This window comes from Dermacentor silvarum, chromosome 2 (genome assembly GCF_013339745.2).
Source record: "Dermacentor silvarum isolate Dsil-2018 chromosome 2, BIME_Dsil_1.4, whole genome shotgun sequence".
NCBI classification, from domain to species: Eukaryota; Metazoa; Arthropoda; class Arachnida; order Ixodida; family Ixodidae; genus Dermacentor; species Dermacentor silvarum.
Window position 1 is genome coordinate 119,550,802 of NC_051155.1, and position 22,535 is coordinate 119,573,336.

Consider the following 22,535-nt stretch of genomic DNA (forward strand, 5'->3'; position numbering starts at 1 on the left):
AAGCACATTTGAGCAGCGAGTTAATGTATTTGAAACATAGTGCACACTTTTGAGCACATTGATTGTTGCTGACATGTTGGAGTCATCACAGCGCGAAGGCCCACATTTTGTTAAACTCCGCCTCCCACCAGAGCGCTGTGCAATCTTGCCAAGATGTTGAGAACAATGTGTCGTTTGCACTGAGAATTACATGCGTCAAGAATCAATACTGGCATCCGTTTCAGTATGTCAAATGAGGCTACAAGTACCGCTTCGACTTGTGGAAAATATAATGGCAATGACATGTGTTCAATTTCCGGTCACGTAAAAGCATGTGTATACTCCACCACCCAGAAAGTATTGTGGCGTTCTTAAGATGCACCAATATAGCGAACACATAGCTTAATACAGACGGGTGTATTTTACCCTTTTATTCTACTCTCCGAGCTCTCCCAGTCCCCTTCTTCTTCCATACCTTTCGTTCTTTCTCTTTGGTGACTGAAACGCAGCACGCTTCAAGGTTGAGTTAAGAAAGGTGGTTTGGTAACTGAACATACCTCCGTTAGTGCGAATTAGTCAGAAAATGATTATCTAAAACAAGTGAATGTTGAAAACGACGGCGCGAACATTTTTTCCTCTCTGCCTCTGTGGATGGTGTGCAACTATTTGTATTTGTGATTGGCTTGTGAGGTGTATATATATATATATATATATGGCAACATGCTTATTCTTCATCGGTAGAGCACCTGACGAAGCGGTTAACCAAGCTGGCTTAGTGGAAAACCGATCTAACGTGAACCCCACGATCATCAACCGCATCTTCCGCACTGGCACAGAGCTGGTGCCGATATGTTCCGGTACAATATATATATAGTGTGATGTGGAAGTACGGCACCGTGTCTAGGCTGCGTGGGCGAAGAGCGAGGTAGAGGAAGAGGAAGTTGGCAGATAATAGAACAGCTGGCCCAGGAACAGACTGCGTTGCCGTATTCCACAACTAAATTTTTATTGGCACAGATGTGGTCTGGCGGCATCACCATTATGCTAGCTCTGCAATGAACCTGAATCTATCGATCACTTTTTATTATCGTGTCGGCGGTTTTCTAATCATCGACAACGATGTTTAGAAATCCCACTTCGTAATCTAGGACTGCCGTTAAGCAGTTCAGTTTCACTCTCACTTGGAGCCACGGTGTTAGGATATGGCCACGGGAATGTTTCCCGAGCCATTTATAATTTTCTATGTGACACAAAAAGATTGCCTTATTAATATTTTCCCATTTTTACGTGATTGCTTTATTTACCCTTCAATAAATTATAGATTTAGCAAATTCAAAAAGTAAAGTCACAAAACCACAATTATATTAATATTATTATTCAAAACCTACGCATTTCCTTTGCTGTATTTAATTTATTATTAAGTTCATATTACTATTCCTATTCAGGCAAGGCTGACTAACTTAGTATATGCTACTTAATTCTTTTATTATTGCTTTATTTCTCATTTTCAATTAGTCATTTATTTTCATTCTTATACTTAGGTATTTATAAATTATTTATTTTAAATTTCAATCATAATACCACCCGGTTCGTGGCCTATCCCCATCAGTGGGTTGTGCCAAGTATTGAGGCATCATCCTCATCATCATCATCATCATCATCATCATCATCATCATCATCATCATTATGTGTTTCTGATCTGTTTTGCTTGAACACAGCCCGATAGCTGGGTTTCGACGCCCAACCGGCGCGCTCGCTGCTGTGCCCCTGTACCCGTGCTGTTCGAGTCGTGTTGCGGGGAATTGGTCAAGTATCGGGCAGTTTATTTTTCTTTAGCTTTGTTTAGTACTTTCCTCTTAATGTGTAATTAATCTGATTGTGAGTTCCTAATGTCTCTTTCTTCTCCCGGCCAGAGGTCTTTCCTCTGGACGGCTTCACTTCCCAATAACGACATTCCTATAGAGGCTTTCTTGCGCAGTGGTATTCACAGCGTTCCAGTGGCCCTAGTGCCGACCAATGGGGGATACATCCGCGTGAAAAATCCAAAGGCGACTCAAGAAGAGCCTGCGGAAAGCAACCCCGCACTTCCAAAGCATAACAGATGTTCGACAGTTTGGCAGAGGGGGCATTCTATGCTGTTCACCGGACCAGACCAGTGTCTCCGACCTTCTGCAGTGTCAAATGTTCGCGAATCACCCGGTGAGGCCTTTTATTCCTCCTCATCTAGCTTGCGTTAAGGGGCTAGTTCGTGGAGTCGATGCAAGTCTGTGTGCTTCCGAGGTCCTGGAGATGTTCTCCCCGGCAGGTGCCGTATCAGTCTACCGATGTTCACGCGTTTCTGGTAATCAAAGAGTCCCCACAGAGTCAGTCATTGTCACCTTTGCAGGCACAACTAGGCCGTCAGAGATCAAGGCGTGGCCCTTATTATACAGGGTGGAAGCACTTTCTCCCCGCCCAGTGCAATGCGTTCAGTGTTGGCGATATGGCCACAGTATTAAGGGATGTAGATCTGATGTTCGGTGCCGCATTTGCGGAGAAGGCCACGATGGAAAAAGGTGTTCCTCTCAGAGCGAACGATGCTGTTTGTGTGAAGGTTCCCATCCTGCGGACTGTACGAAATGCCCTGCGAGAGACCAAGAGCTTGAAATTATGCAAATTATAGAAAGGAAACGGTGTTCGCGTCGTGAAGCTCATGCCCTTGCCTTCGAGAAATCATGTGGCTATGCTGAAGCTGCTGCTGGTCACTCCAAAGCTATGGATGCATCTCTTGGTGATGTTGTAGCTGCAGCTGTAGAGAAGGTTATGGCAAAAGCCCTTGACAGTTTATTTACGAACCTTTCAGAGACAATTGGGCAAGCTTTCACTTCTCAGTTGTTGCAACTTTTGCATGTTACTGCGCATCCAAATGTTCCTTCTGGAATCGCAGTTTCTGATGAAAATATAAAGAAACACCAATCGGCAGAGGCCTCACCTCGCAGTACTGATGACACCTCAGCTCCCGCAACTCCTGTCGAACCTGAGGGCTTTAACAGTCACGAGACTGGTTTAGATACCACTGAGAACGTGGATTTAGATGCTCGAACGTGTAAACGTCGTGCTTCTCCAAACTCCCCGAGAGCAACTACCCTCCATAAACTAAAAGCTAAAAAGAGTCAAAATGACAGATTAACAAAGGATGATTTCCTAAAGGATAACATTCTACAGACGGCAGTAAATACTGCCGGAATATCGTCAACATAGGAAGCTTGAAAGTGCTGCAGTGAAACTGTCGTTCCATTTTTGCTGCAGCCGCTGATTTGTTATATCTCTGTGAAGAACTTTCTCCTGATTTGATTATTTTGCAAGAAACTTGGTTATCCACACAAAGGAGTTTTCATTTAAAGAATTATCGCAGTTTTCGTCTAGATCGCCCTTCTCGTAGAGGGGGATTAGCATTTTTCATTTCAACAAAAATTTGTCATAGAGCTAAGATTAGTCACCAGTCATTTTCTGCTGAAAGTGAAATTCTAGCATTGGATTTAACGCTTCCTGGATGCGCCCCATTTTCGGTAGTCAATGTTTATTTTCCTACAGGAGTTCTCAATACAGGTTCTCTTGATGCCGCGCTTGCAGCCTGCAGAAAGGATCTAATCATAGCTGGTGACTTTAATTCTCACCACGTATCATGGGGTTATCGGTCCGACTCTTGTGGTAAAAGATTGTTGGATTGGGTTTCGTCAAATAATCTTAACTGTGTAAATTCATGAACCCCAACTTATGTATCCGGCAAATCGCGTTCGGTGTTAGACCTAACTTTTTCCAGTTCGGGTTGTGCAATTTTCTCCTGGTCTGCTATCACCTCGGCCACAAATAGCGACCATCTTCCAATATTTTTGAAGTCATGCGATCAATTAATTTGGTCAAAAAGCATGTCCGCACCTATGTTAACTATAGTAAATTTCAATATTCACTGCGATCAGCTTTAAATAAACAGGTTGGCCTAAATGATGAAGTTAAGGCAGTTAATTTGTGTCAAGTGATAAGTGACAGTTACAAATAATCCAGCTTCAGTATGCAGTCAACTAAAGGGGGTACTTATCCACCATGGTGGAATCCGGACTGTGAACGCGAATATAGAAGAAGAAAGGCAGCCTGGAGAAAGTTACTGTATAATCAATGTCCACGTAATTGGAATGACTATAAATTTGTTGCAGCTACATTCAGGCAAACAGTTGACAAAGCGAAAGAAAATTATAACACTAAACATTACAGTTACCTATCGCAGTCTAGTAATAAAAAAGCCCTATTTAGGTTTCTACGGTCTAAAAAGATTGTTTAAGCCCCGATAAATGTAGAGTCTGTTAGCTTAACTTCCACTGAATTGGTACAATCGCTGGAGGAGATTTCAAAAGGCTTAGAGCGTCTATTCACATCACTTCGCCCCTATCATATACCGGCGCCTGAAACAGGTAATGATTACATAGCAGTCACATTAGAAGAATTAATGAGAGTGGTAAAGATGCTGCCAGCTTCAGCCCCAGGTCGTGATGGCATAACTACAGCAAAGATAAAACTATTATTCGAATTATCTCCCCATGATTTGCTTCATTTTATAAATTTTTCGATTAAAAATGCATGGATTCATCCAGATTGGAAGGTTGCCAAAATAATTCCGCTACTCAAAAAGCCGGGTGATGGATATACAATAGATAACATTAGACCTATTTCTCTGACCTCAAATCTCGTAAAGTTAATCGAGAGAGTTCTGTATGGTGACATCGATAGGTGGATAGGCGAGAACCAAATATTAAGTGATTCTCAAATAGGATTCAGGCCTGGCTGCTCAATTTGGTGTGCTCATGTTGACTTGGAGAGTCGAATTCAACTCGCTCGCCGCAACAGCCAGTACGCTGCCTTAGTCACATTAGACATTGCGAAGGCGTATGACAGTGTCGATCACAGTACCTTAATCAACAGACTCGAAAGTGTGAGTCTCCCACAGTATATAATTGCATGGATTCAAAATTTTCTAAGCGGACGCACATTTTATTGCTATCAAAACGGTGTGTCTTCTCACATTTACAAACAGACAAGGGGCGTTCCTCAAGGTGCAGTACTTTCCCCCGTATTATTTAATATTTTACTAAATCACATCCCGACACATCATGACGTACATGTATACGTATACGCTGATGATATCGCATTTTTCTCGGTATCAAATTATATTCATAGCTTATATAAAACTTTGCAATTGTATTTGAATCAGATTGAAATTTGGCTAAAAGGTATACAAATGTCGCTAAATGTCAGCAAAAGTGCAATCATTGTTTTTCCCTTAACTTTTCCTATCCGAATAACACTGTCGTATGGCCAGGAGATTATTCCGCAGGTGCAATCTTTAAAATACCTGGGAATGATTTACACAGAAAAGCTTAATTGGAAGACACACATAAAATACATCGCATCTAAAGGAGCACGCGCAGTTGGTTTATTACGAATAGTCAGCAGCAATCGTTTTGGAATGCGCAGGGAGACCTTGCTGATGATTTATTGTATGTATGTCCGCCCCATTCCAGAGTTTGGATACGTGTTATTTTCTGGAGGTCCTACTTAGAAATTATGCCCTCTGGTTCTTTTAGAACGCGAATCACTACGTCTATGTCTCGGCCTTCCAAAATATGTAGCGAATAATATTCTTTATCATGAAACTCACCTGCCTTCTCTTCAAACTCGTTTTCGTATACCGACAGTCCAAACGTTACTGAACATATATGCTTCTCCCCAGAGACACTCCTTCTATATGTTTATTAGAGAACCGACTGCATTCTTTGAGAATCAATGGTCCAGACTGCATTGTCCCCAGGGTAGTTTTTGTGCAGAAACTATTAGAGCCATTACAAATATCAATCCGTGATGTGGATTTTCAAAATTTCCCTATTGCGACAGTAAGCGTTGAATTCGATGATATATTTCCTAATAACGCTAAACTCCTAACTATTCGATACCTAAAAAGTTTGTTAGATGACCACCTCGAGAACCTCCAAATATATGCAGTAATAGCCACAGATGCTTCTGTCAGTGAAGAGAAGGCAGGAGTGGGCATTTTTTCGGCATCATTAAATTGGTCTTTCTCCCTTCGACTACCCGACTTTACGCCAATATTTCAGGCGGAGTTATTAGCGATCATCCTAGCTCTACGAAAACTTCCCACATCTATTACTTCAGCCGTAATCTTAACCGACTCCTTGTCTGTTTGCTCCGCTTTATCAGTGCCCAATTCATCTACCATTCTCTGAGAATTTCATTCATCCATCCCCCATCATTTACGCCTTATCCATCTGGTATGGGTGCCAGGGCACGTGGGGCTCACTTTAAACGAATCTGCAGACGCACTAGCAGCGGCATCTCTTAACGGCCCGGTACTGAGGATCCTAAGACCTTCGGCATACGTCACTTCTGCGAGATTTAAAAAATTTTCTGTCCAAGAAGAACATGCCAAATCATGTGTACTCAATAACACCGATTTTCAGCACCTTAGGTTTCCTTGGCACAGCAGATCGTGTTCAACAAGAAAACTTGAAGTGTCGTTTACTAGAATGCGTTGCCGAATACCAAGGCTTAATTTCTATTCCCATAGGTCTGGTTTGGCACCTTCCCTTCAATGCTTTTATTGCAATGAACCGGAAACTATGGATCATTCCTTTATAGAGTGTCGTAGGTTCACCATGCATAGAAAACGACTTCTAGAAGGTCCCCTCCGCCAACTTGGATTCTATCTCTGGGGGCGTCGGCACTAGGACACTGTAATAGGAACGTATGTGATGCCATATTTAATTTTGTAATGGGAACAAGGAGACTGCCATGCTAATTTTTTTTCACAAGACAACAAAAATATTTGTTTCAAATTTTAAGATGCTATAGCATAAAAATTAATATTAACGATTAGAATTCATTTATTATCTCATTCTTAAATAAGAAAATACCATTTAGGTATCCTTCATTTTTCTTCCTACTGCCGCCCGATTCATGGCCAATGCCCCGTAGTGGGTTGTGCTATTTCTATAGGCACAAAACCAAACCAAACCAAACGGGTGCTGTCTCTGTGTCTCTCATTCCGTTACAATGGCGCAGTCGACCAACGATCCTCTGCTGGACGACCTGCAGTCGGACACCGTGTTGCTGAGCGGACGCACACTACCGCGTGCCACTGCTTCTACTACTCTGGCTTCTGCAACCGAGCTCATTACCGCTCCTGTCCAAGCCAGCACGCTGTCTGCAACCGTCAACACAGCTCAGGTCACCGACTCAACTGCCGTGGATATGGAAACTACCTCGGCGCCAAGGGACGCCGTACACGCTCCCTTGGGCATTGCTTCTCGTACCGCGCCGCAAGCGACCTCAGCATCGATGCCAGAGTTCATAACTCCTACCTCGAATGTGGTTTCCAGCGACCCCGCCGTATTCACACAGGCAATCGCTGCTATGACCAGGTACATCGAAGACGCCAACATCTCCGTCGTCGCAGCGTTGGCACGTACCGCGCTGCCTCCGCCATCACTCACAGAAATTCCGGAATTTCGTGGGTTTCCCGATAACCGGACACTCTGGCTGCAAAACATCAATTCCCTGGCCAGTCGGCACTCTTTGCCTGACGACATCAAAATGTCGATTGCTGAGAGTCGACTTCGCGATTCCGCCAAAGCATGGCATCGATACGATGGCTGGCATCACCAAACTTGGGCCGAATGGAGTGCAGCTTTAGTGCTTGCCTTCAGCCCGCTCTCATCCACATACGATGACCAGTTCATGCGTATGCGGTCGCGCCGACAAGCTCCCACTGAAGACGTCACCAATTACGTCTACGATAAGCTCCGACTCCTCAACGACTGTGGCCTCATATGGCCGTCTCCAGCTGCGCGCCAGTACGTGATTGACGGACTGTGCGACTCTACTCATGCTGCCATCCTGTCTTCTCAGTCTCCTGAGATCACATCCCTGGTTTTCGCTCAGAAGGCAGCGGAACTGCAGCAGTGTATTCGACGCCGTCTCACTCTCGGCGTGCCGCAGGCCGGACAGTCAGCACCCCTCTCAGCGCGCCGGGGCTGCTTTCCTTGCGAACGTCTTGGACACCACGCCAAGGAATTCCGCCAATCGCCGCAGTCCCTAATTTAGTACCAGGCCTAGCCAACTCCACTGTTAAAATTACATGTCGAAGGAATAGGCGACTTGTCCGCACTCATTGATATCGGCGCCGAGCGGACGGCACTACACCAGCGTCATGCTCCCGACACTGTTTCCCCGTGGACGCAGCCTACAATCCACGGACTACGAGGTGGTGTGATGCCAGTGGGCATGCTCGACGTTTATGTCCGTGCAACAGCAGGGACGAAGTTTCTCCCGGCCATTCCCGTCTTCGAGGACCTGCCTACCGACATGATTCTCGGACACAATATATATATATATATATATATATATATATATATATATATATATATATATATATATATATATATATATATATATATACTGTGGGAACGCTGCCATGAATAGTGGATAGGAGCCAACCGTGGACAAAGAGGACGGACGCGTGAGCAGTGTGCGAGGTACGCGCGAGCTGCGTTTGGGAGCCCTTGGGCGCGGCCGGCCGGGACTGGAGCGGTGGCCGCAGACCACGGAACCGAGGCGTTTTCCCACATTGGCGCTCGTAACGTAGGGCTCCGGCTGTGTTCTGAGACGGACCATGCTCGTGGGGAAGGCTGGATGTACCCGTTCCACGGCTGGTAGTGCACTCCAACCCGGCCATGGCAAGTGACCGTTTCCGCGGTGCGAGTTGCACCTCTGACGCTCGATGACGTGCGATTCCGCCAGTTCCTCCTCCGTCGCCGTCATCGATTCCTGTCGTGGGTCATGGTGGTGGCGTGGTCTTCTACGCGCTGCTGCAGCTCCCGGCGCCGCCGTTCTCGAAGGGCATCGCCAGCGCAGGTGACATCATTCGCGCGATCGCGCCAACACCAACCACCTTAAGTGCGGCTCCGTCCCTCGGTGCGTGGTTCTCTGGTTCTCTGCTGCAGTGTGGTGGGGTCTCCGGTGGCAAGGCATTGAGTGGGCAGCAGAGCCTTCCGGCGACCTGCTGTGTGTTCTCCTCAGAACGAGGTTGGAGAAGAAAACTAGACCACGTATGCGCGAGGGGACGGTTTAGGGCCTTTCGGTTCCTGCAAGACCGCAACTCCGAAGCTGCACCACCTGGCACGCTCAATCTTCGCGAGGCGTCCGTCATGGAAGCCAGTCAGGTTTAGGCCCAGCAGGTTCCTGGAAGACCTCGGTGACTCGGCCTTGACGGTTCCACCGATACTCGTTCGGTGCATCAGAGTCCAAGGCTCGCCCGCCAGTAGGAGTGTCATGCCGTCGCTGCCCGCCACCGTGGGCAAGTGCCGTCAACGACTTCTCAGCGCAGCTGCGGGGAAAAGCGCTGGCCATGGAGGAAGGAATGGCGCTAGCGAATGTTTGCACCCGTTGTGCCGACGACAAACTACACCACCCGCCGCCTACTCGTCGCTTCTCCTCGTATTGTGCCTTGCGGCGCGCTTGCTATGACGACGTGGCGGAGTGAGCGAGTGATTTTGCAACGCGGAGCAGCGGTGTGTGTGGGTCTTTCGTTGTGGTGTTTCTTTTGTTATGATCGTGGCCGTGCTCAGCGAGCGGCGCGTAGCATCGTCGGCCGTGCCGTCAACGCCCTCGCAGAGGGAGCGGCAGTGTGGAAACACTGAAGTGAATAGTGGATAGGAGCCAACCATGGACAAAGAAGAGGACGGACGCGCGAGCAGTGTGCGAGGAAAGCACGAGCTGTGGATTGGCGCCCTTGGGCGCGGCCGGCCGGGACTGGAGCTGTGGCCGTGGACCACGGCACAGAGGCGTTCTCCCACAATATATATATATATATATATATATATATATATATATATATATATATATATATATATTGTCACGCGCTAAGGCAAGATCAATCAACAGTGCTAGCAGCCAGACCCGAAGAATGCCAGACACGAAAAGACGGTTCTCCAGCTGGCGCGGGATCTTCGACTTCGTCGTCTTCTTCGCCGTTCTTGCTGGGCACGCAATGCTGATCGTTTGCTGGCTCAAAACACCAGGTGGCATTATTCCCCCTCCCAATGAAGCATCGACTCGATGCTCAACCACAAGACGTACACGGAAAGTACATAAATTAGGTAAGACACACACAAAAAATAATGGAAACGCGCTAGCCCACATACGGACATGAACACGAGGCGAAAAATGCGTTCTGTGGTCGGGAACAAAAAACAATCGCTTCGCAGTTCTTCGGAGGACGTCGCGACTACAGCAAAAAAAGAAAAAAAAAGTTTGTTCACCACTACACTGTATGAACATCACTGTGTGAAATACGGCTTGAGGCGGACGACATGTACAATCTCTGGGCGTGGTAATCGGCGCTTGGGTGATGACAGGTCTCCGTCTGGAATCACTTCATAGTTCACGTCACTGACACGCCTTAATACTCTGTACGGTCCGAAGTACTTGCTCAGGAGTTTCTCGCTGAGGCCTCGCCGTCTAATGGGGGTCCAAACCCAAACTTGGTCACCGGGCTCATAGGTAACTTGTCGATGGTGGAGATTGTACCTTATTGCATCTGTACACTGCTGCTGTCTTATGTGCACACGGGCCAGTTGACGTGCTTCCTCGGCGCGCTGAATGTACTCCTCGACGTCAGGGGCTAACTGGTCGGGCTGATCGATGTCGTCATACGGAATCATGGCGTCGAGCATAGTTTGAACATCTCGACCATAACGAGGCGAAACGGCGTGAATCGTGTAGTTTCCTGCGTGGCAGTGTTGTACGCAAACGTTACGTACGGCAGGATTTCGTCCCACGTTTTGTGCTGCACATCCACGTACATAGAGATCATGTCTGCCAGTGTTCTGTTTAGTCTTTCTGTCAAGCCGTTAGTCTGAGGGTGGTATGCAGTGGCCTTTCGATGACTCGTGTAACTCAACTTAAAGATGTCGTCCAGAAGCTTCGCCGTAAACGCCGTCCCTCGATCAGTGATGATGAATGACGGTGCGCCATGCCGAAGCACAGTGTGATGCATAACAGTGAGTACATATAAAATGTGGTTGATCCCTCTTATATAGGAATCGGTATAGAACACGAAAGTGAAACGTGTCTTCACAGAAGTAGTGTAATGTTTATTGCACATTGATATATAATGTCTATTGGTGTTTTGTGGCTAAAGCGCCCTTAGGCGTTGATGCACCCACGCTGACGCCTGGTGGCACGTCTCCTCCATCACGACTACCAACGTCAATGACCATGAGCAACCGTCGTGCATATGGAAGCTGCACTACGCTGCACACGCTAGCACAACGCGAAAGACGAAGCACGTAACTGACACACTAATACAACGCGCAAGACAAAGCACGTAACTGAATCGTCACCGAGTCAAATCAGCGCGTACAGCGCGTCGTAATTGCAGCCTCCGCGATCAACTTCAGAAACATTTTCAGAGCTAATTGCGGAGGCCACGCTCCGCTGTGCTGAGTACGGTGAACGCCACCTGGCGTTGGTAGTGCTTCTTGATGCCAGCGTCCCTTCGAATGCTGGCATCGAGGCGTCGTAGTGCTGAGACCACCGAAGCGTTCACTGTCGGTGCGCGTTAGTGTCATAATGCAGTACTTCTCTTTTCTGCTCGTAGGCGGCGGCACCGCCCCGAGCAAGAGCGCGGGTACACGGAGGAGTGTTAGATATATAAGGCGCGTCTGTGTAGCTCTCTGCAAATGCGTTTGTGGCGCAATGGGTTAAACGCTCGGCGATCTATCGTCGCGGACCGAGAGGTCGTGGGTTCGATTTCCAGATTTTGCATGTTTGTGGAACTTTTTCTTCTGGTTTCTTTCTTTGTATTATGCTCGTGTACATTGTAAGCTGACGTATTTCCGTGACGGAAATACGTCAGTGAAGTCTTGGTGGACCCCAGCATAAAACACTTTCGTGTTAAAAAACTGGGCAACCTCAGATGCTGTCCCGCGTGGTAGTGCCTTCGTCTCAGCGTCAAGTAATCGGTTGCGACAATGATCCACTTATTGCCGGAGGAAGACAAGGGAAATGGGCCAAGAAGGTCCATTCCAACTTGATCAAACGGCGTACGCGGGGGGTCGATGGGTTGTAGAAGGCCTGCAGGCTTGAAGGGTGGTGACTTGCGGCGCTGGCATTCACGACATCCTTTCACGTAGCGTTTGACGCAAGCAGTCAGTCTAGGCCAGTAGTACAGTTGTCGTACCCTGTCCAGAGTCTTTGAGTAGTCCAAGTGACCAGATGGCGGCTCGTCGTGGCAGGCTAATAGGATGTCGTCGCGAAGGTCTTGAGGCACTACTAGAAGATGTGGTTTGTCGCCGGCACCTGTGTTTCTTTTGTATAAGATGCCCTCTCGTAGGCAAAATGACGACAACCGTCGCGAAATAGGGCGAGGAATGGACGCGATGTCGCCTTCTAAGTGATCGATGATGGGCCTTAACTCAGCGTCCGATCGCTGTTTAGCGAGCAGATCCGGACGGCTGAGGGCTCCCAGGAAGGCGCTGTCATCTTCCTCGTCAGGATTCTGGGATTCAACAGGTGCTCGTGAGAGCGTGTCAGCATCTTCATGTTTTCTGCCAGACTTGTATACGATGGTGATGTTAAATTCCTGGAGTCGCAGACTCCAACGTGCCAATCGTCCAGAAGGGTCTCGGAGGTTGGCCAACCAGCACAAAGCGTGATGATCGGTCACAACTTTAAATGGCCGCCCGTAGAGATACGGCCTAAACTTTGTAGTAGCCCAAATGACCGCGAGGCACTCCTTCTCTGTGGTGGAATAATTGGACTCGGCGCGTGACAGAGTGCGGCTCGCGTAAGCTATAACTCGTTCAGTCCCGTCTTGCCTTTGCACCAGGATAGCTCCGAGACCAATATTGCTGGCGTCAGTGCGTACTTCTGTGTCAGCGTCCTCATCGAAATGACCGAGCACGGGAGGAGAAGACAATCGACGTTGTAGCTCGGCAAAGGCGGTCTGTTGTTCATCAGTCCAGAGGAATGGCGAGTCGTCACGCGTAAGGCGAAATAGCGGCTCTGCAATCTTCGAAAAATTTTCAATGAAGCGTCGATAATATGCGCACAAGCCCAAAAATCGTCTGACACTTTTCTTGTCGGTTGGAGCTGGAAAAGCAGCTACGGCAGCAGTCTTCTCGGGATCGGGCCGAACACCTTGCCGCGCTCACGACGTGACCGAGAAACTTCAGTTCCTCGTAACCGAAATGGCATTTCTCTGGCTTGAGGGTAAGGTCAGCCGATCGAATGGCTTCGAGTACGTTCCGAAGGCGTCGAAGGTGCTCGTCAAAAGTTTCCGAAAAGACAACGACATCATCGAGATAGACGGGGCAGCTTTTCCATTTGAGGTCAGCGAGAACGGTATCCATCATTCGCTGGAATGTGGCTGGAGCGGAACAGAGGCCGAAAGGAAGTACTCTAAATTCGTAAAGGCCGTCCGGAGTCACAAAGGCAGTTTTCTCGCGGTCCCGCTCATCTACTTCAATTTGCCAGTAGCCACTTTTCAGATCGATAGAGGAGAAATACTTCGCGCGCCTCAGCCTGTCCAGAGAATCGTCGACACGAGGCAACGGGTATACGTCTTTCTTTGTGACGTTGTTTAGCTTCCGGTAGTCCACACAAAACCGAAGCGTGCCATCTTTCTTTTTAACAAGCACGACAGGCGACGACCAGGGACTGCATGAAGGCTGTATTACGCCGTCTTGAAGCATTTCCTTCACCTGCGTTTGAATGGCATGTCGTTCGGTCGGGGAAACACGATAAGGCTGCTGCCGTATGGGGTGCGCGTCGTCATAGGTGATGATACGGTGTTTAGTAATCGACGTTTGACGTATCTTCGACGACCGTGCAAAGCAAGAGTGTAATTCGAGCAACAGGTCACGCAGGGGTTGTTTGTTGTCTTCAGAAAGCGTTGCACTAATGTCGACGTTGCTTAGAAGTGCTTTAGTAGTGACGATTGCCTGGGAAGCAAAACATTCAGTGACGTCGGCGATCGGGTCGGCGTAGGCGATGACAGTACCAGGGAAAAGGTGGCGGTGTTCGTAGCTGAAGTTCGTGACAAGAACGTCACAGTGACCATCATGGAGATCAATAAGGCTTCTTGCTACGCAAACACCTTGAGAAAGCAGGAGAGAGTGATTGCTTTCCGCGACCGCTTCACCGTGTAAGAGTCTGTCACATGCCACTTGAACCACGATACTTGCACGCGGTGGTAACGTGACAGCGTCGTCGATGACACGAAGAGGTGCTCGAGCGTGGATGGTGTTGGTCGTCGCAGCGGCGCTCTTTGTCGAGAAAGTGACGAGGCGTTGTCGAATGTCGATGATAGCTCCGTGCTCCCTGAGAAAGTCCATGCCGATGATTAGGTCACGAGAACACTGAGGGAGAATGCTCAAGCTGGCAACAAACGTAGAGCCGCGAATCTGTATTCGTGCCATGCACATGCCGAGTGGTGTGACGATGTGCCCGCCAGCTGTACGAACAGGCGTTTGATTCCAAGGCGTTCGTCACTTTCTTCAGAAGGGTAGGCCAGTTTTTCGCTGATTATCGAATAATCTGCTCCAGTGTCCACTAAAGCAGTCACGTCACGACCGTCGAGCAATACAGGAATGTCCAAGGAAATTCGTCGTCTGTAATCAGCAGGTACTGTCGTCGTCGATGTATCGTCGGGTCGCGTACGGGTCAGCAGGGGTCCTTGAGTACGTCCAGACAGAGCGGCCTCGCCCCCGAAGGCCGCTGTGGTTAGTTTTCCCGGCGCGGACTGGGCGACCGACCCTGCACCACGCTCGAATACGTACGGCGAGTCGGAGAAAATCGCCGCGGCGAAGGGGAGCGTGACTGGTGTCGAGCTGATGAGGATCCGCGCTGCTGGGCAACGTATTCTTCAATCGCAGGAGGACGCTGGCCGAACCTAGGTCGCGGCGAGTTTGCCGAGAATCCGCGTAATCCGAGCTCTCGATAAGAGCACTGTCGGTAGACATGCCCAGCTTCACCACAGTGAAAGCAAAGCGGACGGCGATCAGGTGCCCGCCACACGTCTGATTTCCTTGGGGCCTGTCGGTGGTCGTGGTAATAAGAGGTCGCTTGGTCGGACTGTAGTATGGCCGGAGACGCGGTCCGAAGCGGGAAGGAAGGTGGGGCAGGTTGCCGCAAAGCTTGCGAATATGACATACGGGTGCTGTCAGTTCTTAGCGGTTGAGCGTCTGTGCTGAAGGGTGGTTCTCTTAACGCATGATGCACTTCGTCACGGACAACGCTGGACAAAGAGCTGAGCGTCGGCTGTGAGGGTACCGACAGTTTCTGCAGTTCTTCGCGGATAACGGACCGGATGAGCTCTCGAAAGAAATCGACGTGGCCCCCGAGAGCTCCGAAGTCCGTAGGTGAGGCAGCGTTCACTTGGCGTTCGTATGATGGTGCCCGCTGCCGAAGAGTCTGTTCCATGGTGACGGCCTCGGAAAGAAATTCTGACACAGTCTTTGGAGGACTGCGCACGAGACCGCCGAACAGCTGCTCTTTCACTCCGCGCATCAGGTACCGCACCTTCTTTTCTTCCGACATGCTGGGGTCGGCTCGTCGAAAGAGACGTGTCATGTCCTCGACGTACATTGCGACACCTTCATTCGGCATTTGTATACGGGACTGGAGATCACGCTCAGCTCGTTCTCGGCAATCAGGGCTCGCATACGTCTCAAAAAGACGGCGTTTGAATTCTTCCCAAGAAGTTAAAGTTAGGGCATCTGCACGGTTCTCATACCAAACACGTGCGCCATCGTTAAGGCTGAAATATACGTTTTTCAGTTTGTCTGCATCGTTCCACTTGTTGTACGAGGCAACACGTTCATAGTGCACCAGCCAATCTTCAACATCCTCATGCATGGCACCGTGGAAAGGATTCGGCGTTCGCGGACTAAGTAGCGTGCAATGAATCGGCGTAGTGCCTTCCATACCGGTTGGGGTGGTCGGAGCTGCCATTGTCTCTGGGAGGAGTCCAAACTCGGGGGCTTGTCCACGGATCCTTCTGCTGGCGCGGTGTACAGGCGTAACCACCGGTACAGGACTGGAGCTCCTGCTGCTCGGAGGAGTTTGGTGCATAGATTAGATTACCCAGCACCTCCACCAGTTTGTCACGCGCTAAGGCAAGATCAATCAACAGTACTAGCAGCCAGACCCGAAGAATGCCAGACACGAAAAGACGGTTCTCCAGCTGGCGCGGGATCTTCGACTTCGTCGTCTTCTTCGCCGTTCTTGCTGGGCACGCAATGCTGATCGTTTGCTGGCTCAAAACACCAGGTGGCAATATCAATGTGCAATAAACATTACACTACTTCTGTGAAGACACGTTTCACTTTCGTGTTCTATACCGATTCCTATATAAGAGGGATCAACCACATTTTTAGTGCGCTCGGGGCAGCAGAGTGATATACCACGGCACCATAATCCAATCGTGACCTAATGAGGCTCTTGTGAAGATTCATTAAACACTTCCTGTCACTGCCCCAGGATGTGTGAGATAAAATTTTCAGTAAGTTCATTGTTTTTAGGCATTTCGTCTTGAGGTGTTTTATGTGGTGGGTGAAAGTAAGCTGAGTCAAGTATGATGCCTAAAAACTTGTGTTCTTTGTTCATAGGTATTTGTTGTCCATACATTTCGATGGTGGGATCTGCAACGAGACCTTTCTTCCTGGTGAAAAGAACACAAGAGCTTTTGTGGGGGTTTACTTTGAACCCGTTTTCGTCTGCCCACTTAGACACTTTGTTCAACCCCTGCTGTACGTGTCTCTCGCACACTGCAAGGTTACAGGACTTGAAGCCTATTTGTATATCGTCCACGTAAAAAAATAGCTGGTGGCAACGAAGCACGAAGCGTGTTCATTTTGACGATAAAGAGCGTGCAACTGAGCACGCCTCCCTGGGGTACACCAGTTTCCTGTACAAATGGACGCGACAGTGCATTGCCTATTTTAACCCGAAATGTGCGGTTGTGTAGGTAGCTTTCAATAATGTTTAACATATTGCCGCGAATGCCAATTGCCGACAGATCGCGCAAGATTCCATAACTCCAGGTTGTATCATACGCCTTTTCCATATCTAGAAACACGGATAAGAAGTATTGTTTATGTATGAAGGCATCACGAATGTTTGCTTCGATGCGCACGAGATGGTCGGTTGTAGACCGTCCTTCTCTGAAGCCGCATTGATATGGATCAAGAATTTTGTTTGACTCAAGGAAGTGTAAAAGTCGACGGTTTATCATTTTTTCAAAAAGTTTGCAAATACAACTTGTGAGGGCTATTGGGCGGTAACTTGTTACTAATGTGGGGTCTTTACCTTGTTTCAAAATCGGGACGACAAGGGATTCTTTCCATGCAGTAGGTAGGTACCCGGCAGCCCATATAGCATCAAAGAGTGCGAGTAGCGTTATTTGAGTATCGCTGTGGATGTGTTTAATCATATCGTACATGATCCTGTCAGGTCCAGGTGCAGAGCTCCGACATGTATTCAAGGAGGCTCTCAACTCGGCGATGTTAAAAGGCGTGTTATAGGGTTCGTTCTGTCTGCATTTACGATCGATGGCCTTGCGTTCTGCGATTTGTTTGTACTTTAGGAAGGCCTCGGTATAATGATTTGAACTAGATATGCACTAGAAGTGTTCGCCAAGAGCATCAGCTTGGTCTTCCAAGCTGTTCGCTTCGTCGTTCACTAGCGGCAATGGATGGATTTCTTTTCCCTTTAACCTCTTTAGCCCGTGCCATACTTTTGCCTCTTGAGTGTATGAGTTTATACCAGAGAGAAACCTCTCCCAGCTTGCCCTCTTAGCCTGTCTTCGCGTCCTTCTTCCCTGGAATTTAACATGTTTAAACTCTATTAGAGTTTCAGTCGTAGGACGTTCACGTAGTTTCCCCCAAGCTTTATTTTGCCGCCTTCGTGCCTGTCTGCAGTCGTCATTCCACCAGGGGACCCGTCTTTTGAATGAAGTACTCGTTTGAGGAATGAACTTCTCAGCGGCGTCAATGATAAAAGCAGTAAAATATGATACGGCGTGATCTATACTAAAATTATTTATAAAATCTCGTGATAAGTACGTGGATTCCCTAAAGCATTCCCAGTCAGCTGAGGCTAGTTTCCAGCGTGGGACATGCGGAAGGGAGTCATGTTCGGTTACTAAGTTTAGGGTTACTGGAAAATGATCACTTCCGTATAGGTCTTTAATTACATGCCATTCTAAATCAGGGAAAAGTGAGGCAGAGCCAATCGACAGGTCTATTGATGAATAAGAACTATGATGGATATTGTAATATGTTGGTTCATTCTTATTGAAGAGGCACGCACCGGAGTTAACAAGGAAGTTCTCAATGAATCGACCTCTCGCGTCGCATCGCGAGTCTCCCCAAAGAGTGTGATGAGCATTAAAATCACCAGTGATAATGTATGGCTCTGGGAGCTGGTCGATGAGGCTGTAAAATTCCGTTTTACTGAGGTGATGGTTGGGTGGTATGTAAATGGAGCAAATGGTTATAAGCTTGTTGAATAAAATTGCTCGCACAGATACAGCCTCGAGAGGCGTGTGTAGGGCAAACTGTTGGCAAGCAACAGACTTACTTACAACGATGGCTACACCTCCGGACGAGGCAGAAGCGTTGTCACGATCTTTACGGAAAATGGCATATTGCTTCAGAAAGTTGGACTGTGTAGGCTTTAAGTGTGTTTCTTGGACACACAGCACCTTCGGATTATATTTATGTACGAGTTCTGTGATGTCGTCGAGATTACGAAGTAATCCTCTGACGTTCCACTGTAGTATCTATGTGTTCATGTTGCAGACAATGTTTGTGCTGTGTGTCTCGTGTGAAAACACTAACTTAACTTACAGAGCCCTTGTCGGGCCCTGTGATGCGGGCTTTTCCTTTTTTGGAGCGGTCGAGAGATTCTCGCCGCTCCATTGGCGCTGGCTGCGCCGTCTGGCTGGAAGATGTGTCCATCGGCTCTTGCAGAGCGCTGGACACCCGCTCTTGAGAGCGGTTTGTTCGCGGTGAAGGCCTCGTCTCGAGAGACAATTAAGGCCTTGGAGGCCACTAGCCCGGAGGTTGATGGCCCCTTCTGCTGGGGTGGCGGAGCAGCGCTAGCTGCAGCCGCCGAGGGGGCGGATGGCGTCGCTGGCAGCTCACTGTGTGTGAGCCGGACAGCCGCCGGAAGCCGCTGTGGCGCTGCCCCCTGACGCGCCACTTCGGCAAAGCTGGTTTTCGGCAGGTGCAATACCCGCCTGCGTGCCTCCTTGAAAGTTATGTTTTATTTTACCTTAATTGTCACTATTTCCTTTTCTTTTTTCCAGGATGGGCACGACCGCGAGTATGCGGCGCGCTCCCCATCACAGTTCACACAATGTAGAGAGCTTTCACATGACTCAGAGGAGTGTTCATGACTACTGCATTTCGCACAAGTTTGACGGCCTCGGCAGTTCTGGGAACTATGGCCGAACCGCTGGCATTTGAAACATCGAAGAGGATTTGGCACGTATGGCCTAACACGAAGCTTGATGTACCCGGCCTCGATAGACTCGGGCAGAACACTTGAGTTGAAAGTAAGTATCAGATGCCTGGTCTGGAGTTCTTTGCCATCTCGCCTCATTTTAATCCGTTTTACATTGATGACATTCTGCTCACTGAAACCCTCCAGGAGTTCAGCCTCACTCAGCTGCAACAGATCGTCATCTGAGACAACGCCACGGGTGGTATTCATTGTACGGTGCGGGGTTACTGTTAATTACGCATCTCCAAATGATACTAGATTGGGCAGTTTTTCGTACTGTTTCTGGTCTCGGAGCTCCAAGAGGAGATCACCGCTCGCCATCCTGGATGCTTTATAGCCTGGTCCAAAAATATCAGTCAAAGTCTTTGACACAAGGAAAGGTGAGATTGCTCGTACATATTTGTCTGTTTTTTCTGAGTGAATCACATGGAATCGGGGAAAAGTTTCTCTTTGGCGACCAAAAAACTGGAAGACTTCATCGGTGCGCCCTCGTTTCAGACGGCGATCGGATAGTGGGGGGAATGAACTTGCCGTAAGTATATATAGATTTTTCGGCAGCAACGCCAGCCACCCACCATGGAGCCCAACAAGGGGACGCTGGACGACCTGTAAACACAAGACCTGCAGACGCCAGCTGTACGTCACCACTATAACCAAATATGGAGTATCCGAGGTTGGCTACCTACACAAGGTTAACCCTAGCTGCCTGGGAAATTGGAAGTAATGGAAGTGAACAGAAGACAGGATAGATTTAAAGTGAGAGAGAAAGACGAAGATTAAAGAGGAGGACAGGAAAAGGCAACTGCCGATTTCCCCTGGGTGGGTCAGCCCAGGGGTGCTGTCTATGTGAAGCAGAGACCGAAAAGGTGTGTTGCCTCTGCCGGGGGGCCTTAAAGGTCCGAACACCCGGCATCTGCTCAACTCCCAGGATCCCCCTTTCCCCAGACACGGCTCAGCCGCGCACGGCTACACGCGGGAGGGTCCAACCCTCATGTGCTCGGGTCCGTGGTGGCGCAACTCACCAAACGCCTGCTTGCGCAGACGCCCCTGCGGGGTCACAGTACTTGGCCATCTTGTCGATGCTACAGGTATACGGCCTGACCCTGCCAAAGTTAGCGCCGTTGCCAACTTTCCGACACCTCGCTCTACTCAGGACGTCCGTTCCTTTTTCGGCCTGTGTTCTTATTTTCGGCGGTTTGTGAAAGATTTTGCAGCACTAGCACGGCCCCTCACCTGCCTGCTTAAGAAAGACGCGACCTTTTCTTGGGGTCCTGCACAAGCGTCCGCCTTCTCACAGCTGATAGGAATACTGACATCACCACCAGTGTTGGCTCACTTCGACGAATCTGCGCCCACAGAAGTCCGTACCGACGCCAGTGGCCATGGAATCGGCGCAGCTCTAGCCCAACGTCAGCATGGTCAGGACTGCATTATTGCTTATGCCAGTAGGCTTCTTTCCTCGGCTGAGCAAAACTATTCTATCACAGAGCGAGAGTGTCTCGCTCTAGTTTGGGGCATCGCCAAGTTTCGCCCTTACCTCTACGGCCGACCCTTCACCGTTATTACTGACCACCATGCTCTATGCTGGCTGTCCTCTCTCTTAAAGATCCCACTGGTCGCCTTGGTCGACGGGCACTGCGACTTCAAGAATACTCGTATACCGTCGTTTACAAGTCTGGCCGCTTGCACCAGGATGCCGACTGCCTCTCCAGATACCCAGTAGATCCACCAGACGCTGCCCTGACCGACTCCAGCCCGTGTGTTCTTTCCATCTCTCAACTCTTCAACATCGCTGCCGAACAACGCCTTGACGAGTCTCTACGCAAGATCATCGACAAATTGCACTTCCACGCTCTTGATCCTTCCCTCCGCCTCTTTGTACTCCAAAACGGCACGTTATATCGTCGCAGTTTCCTCCCTGATGGTCCTGACCTGTTGTTAGTCATCCCGGCTCACCTCCGTTCCACTGTCCTGGAGCAGCTCCACGACGCACCAACGGCGGGACATCTTGGCGTGTCACGCACATACGACCGCGCGCCGCCGTTTCTATTGGCCTGGGATGTCCCGCTCAGTGCGCCGTTACGTGGGCTCATGCGACCTTTGTCAGCGCCGAAAAAAGTTGACTCTGCCGCCTGCAGGACATCTTCAGCCTCTGGACATTCCTTACGAGCCTTTTCACCGCGTCGGTCTCGATTTACTTGGTCCGTTTCCCCTATCCACCTCTGGGAACAAGTGGATCGCCGTTGCCACAGATTATGCGGCGCGGTTTGCGATTACGCGTGCACTTCCAACTACCTGTGCCACCGACGTTGCAGACTTCTTGCTGCATAACGTCATACTCCAGCACGGAGCTCCTCGGCAACTGCTCACTGACCGTGGCAGACAGTTCCTGTCCAGGGTGATCGATGACATTCTAAGATCCTGCGCGACGCAACATAAACTGACTACAGCCTACCATCCACATACGAATGGCTTGACAGAACGCCTGAACCGCACCCTTACTGACATGTTGGCCATGTAGTGTCTGCCGGCCACCACGACTGGGACGTTGCACTACCGTTTGTGACATTCGCGTACAACACTTCCAGGCATGAGACCGCTGGCTATTCGCCGTTCTTTCTCTTATACGGTCGAAACCCTACATTGCCTATGGACACCCTGGTGCCTTCTTCTGGGTTCCCACCCACTGAATATGCTCAAGAGATCATTGCACGTGCCGACCATGCACGTCAAGTTGCCCGCACTCGATTTTCTGAGTCCCAAATCCACCAGCAGTCTCGCTACAACAGCCACCACAGGACCACTCACTTTGTCCCTGGATCGCTCGTTCTCCTGTGGTCCCCAGCACGACGCGTTGGCTTATCCGAAAAACTGCTCTTCCAGTACACCGGTCCTTATCGCGTGTGCCGCCAAGTGACTGATGTCACTTATGAAATCGC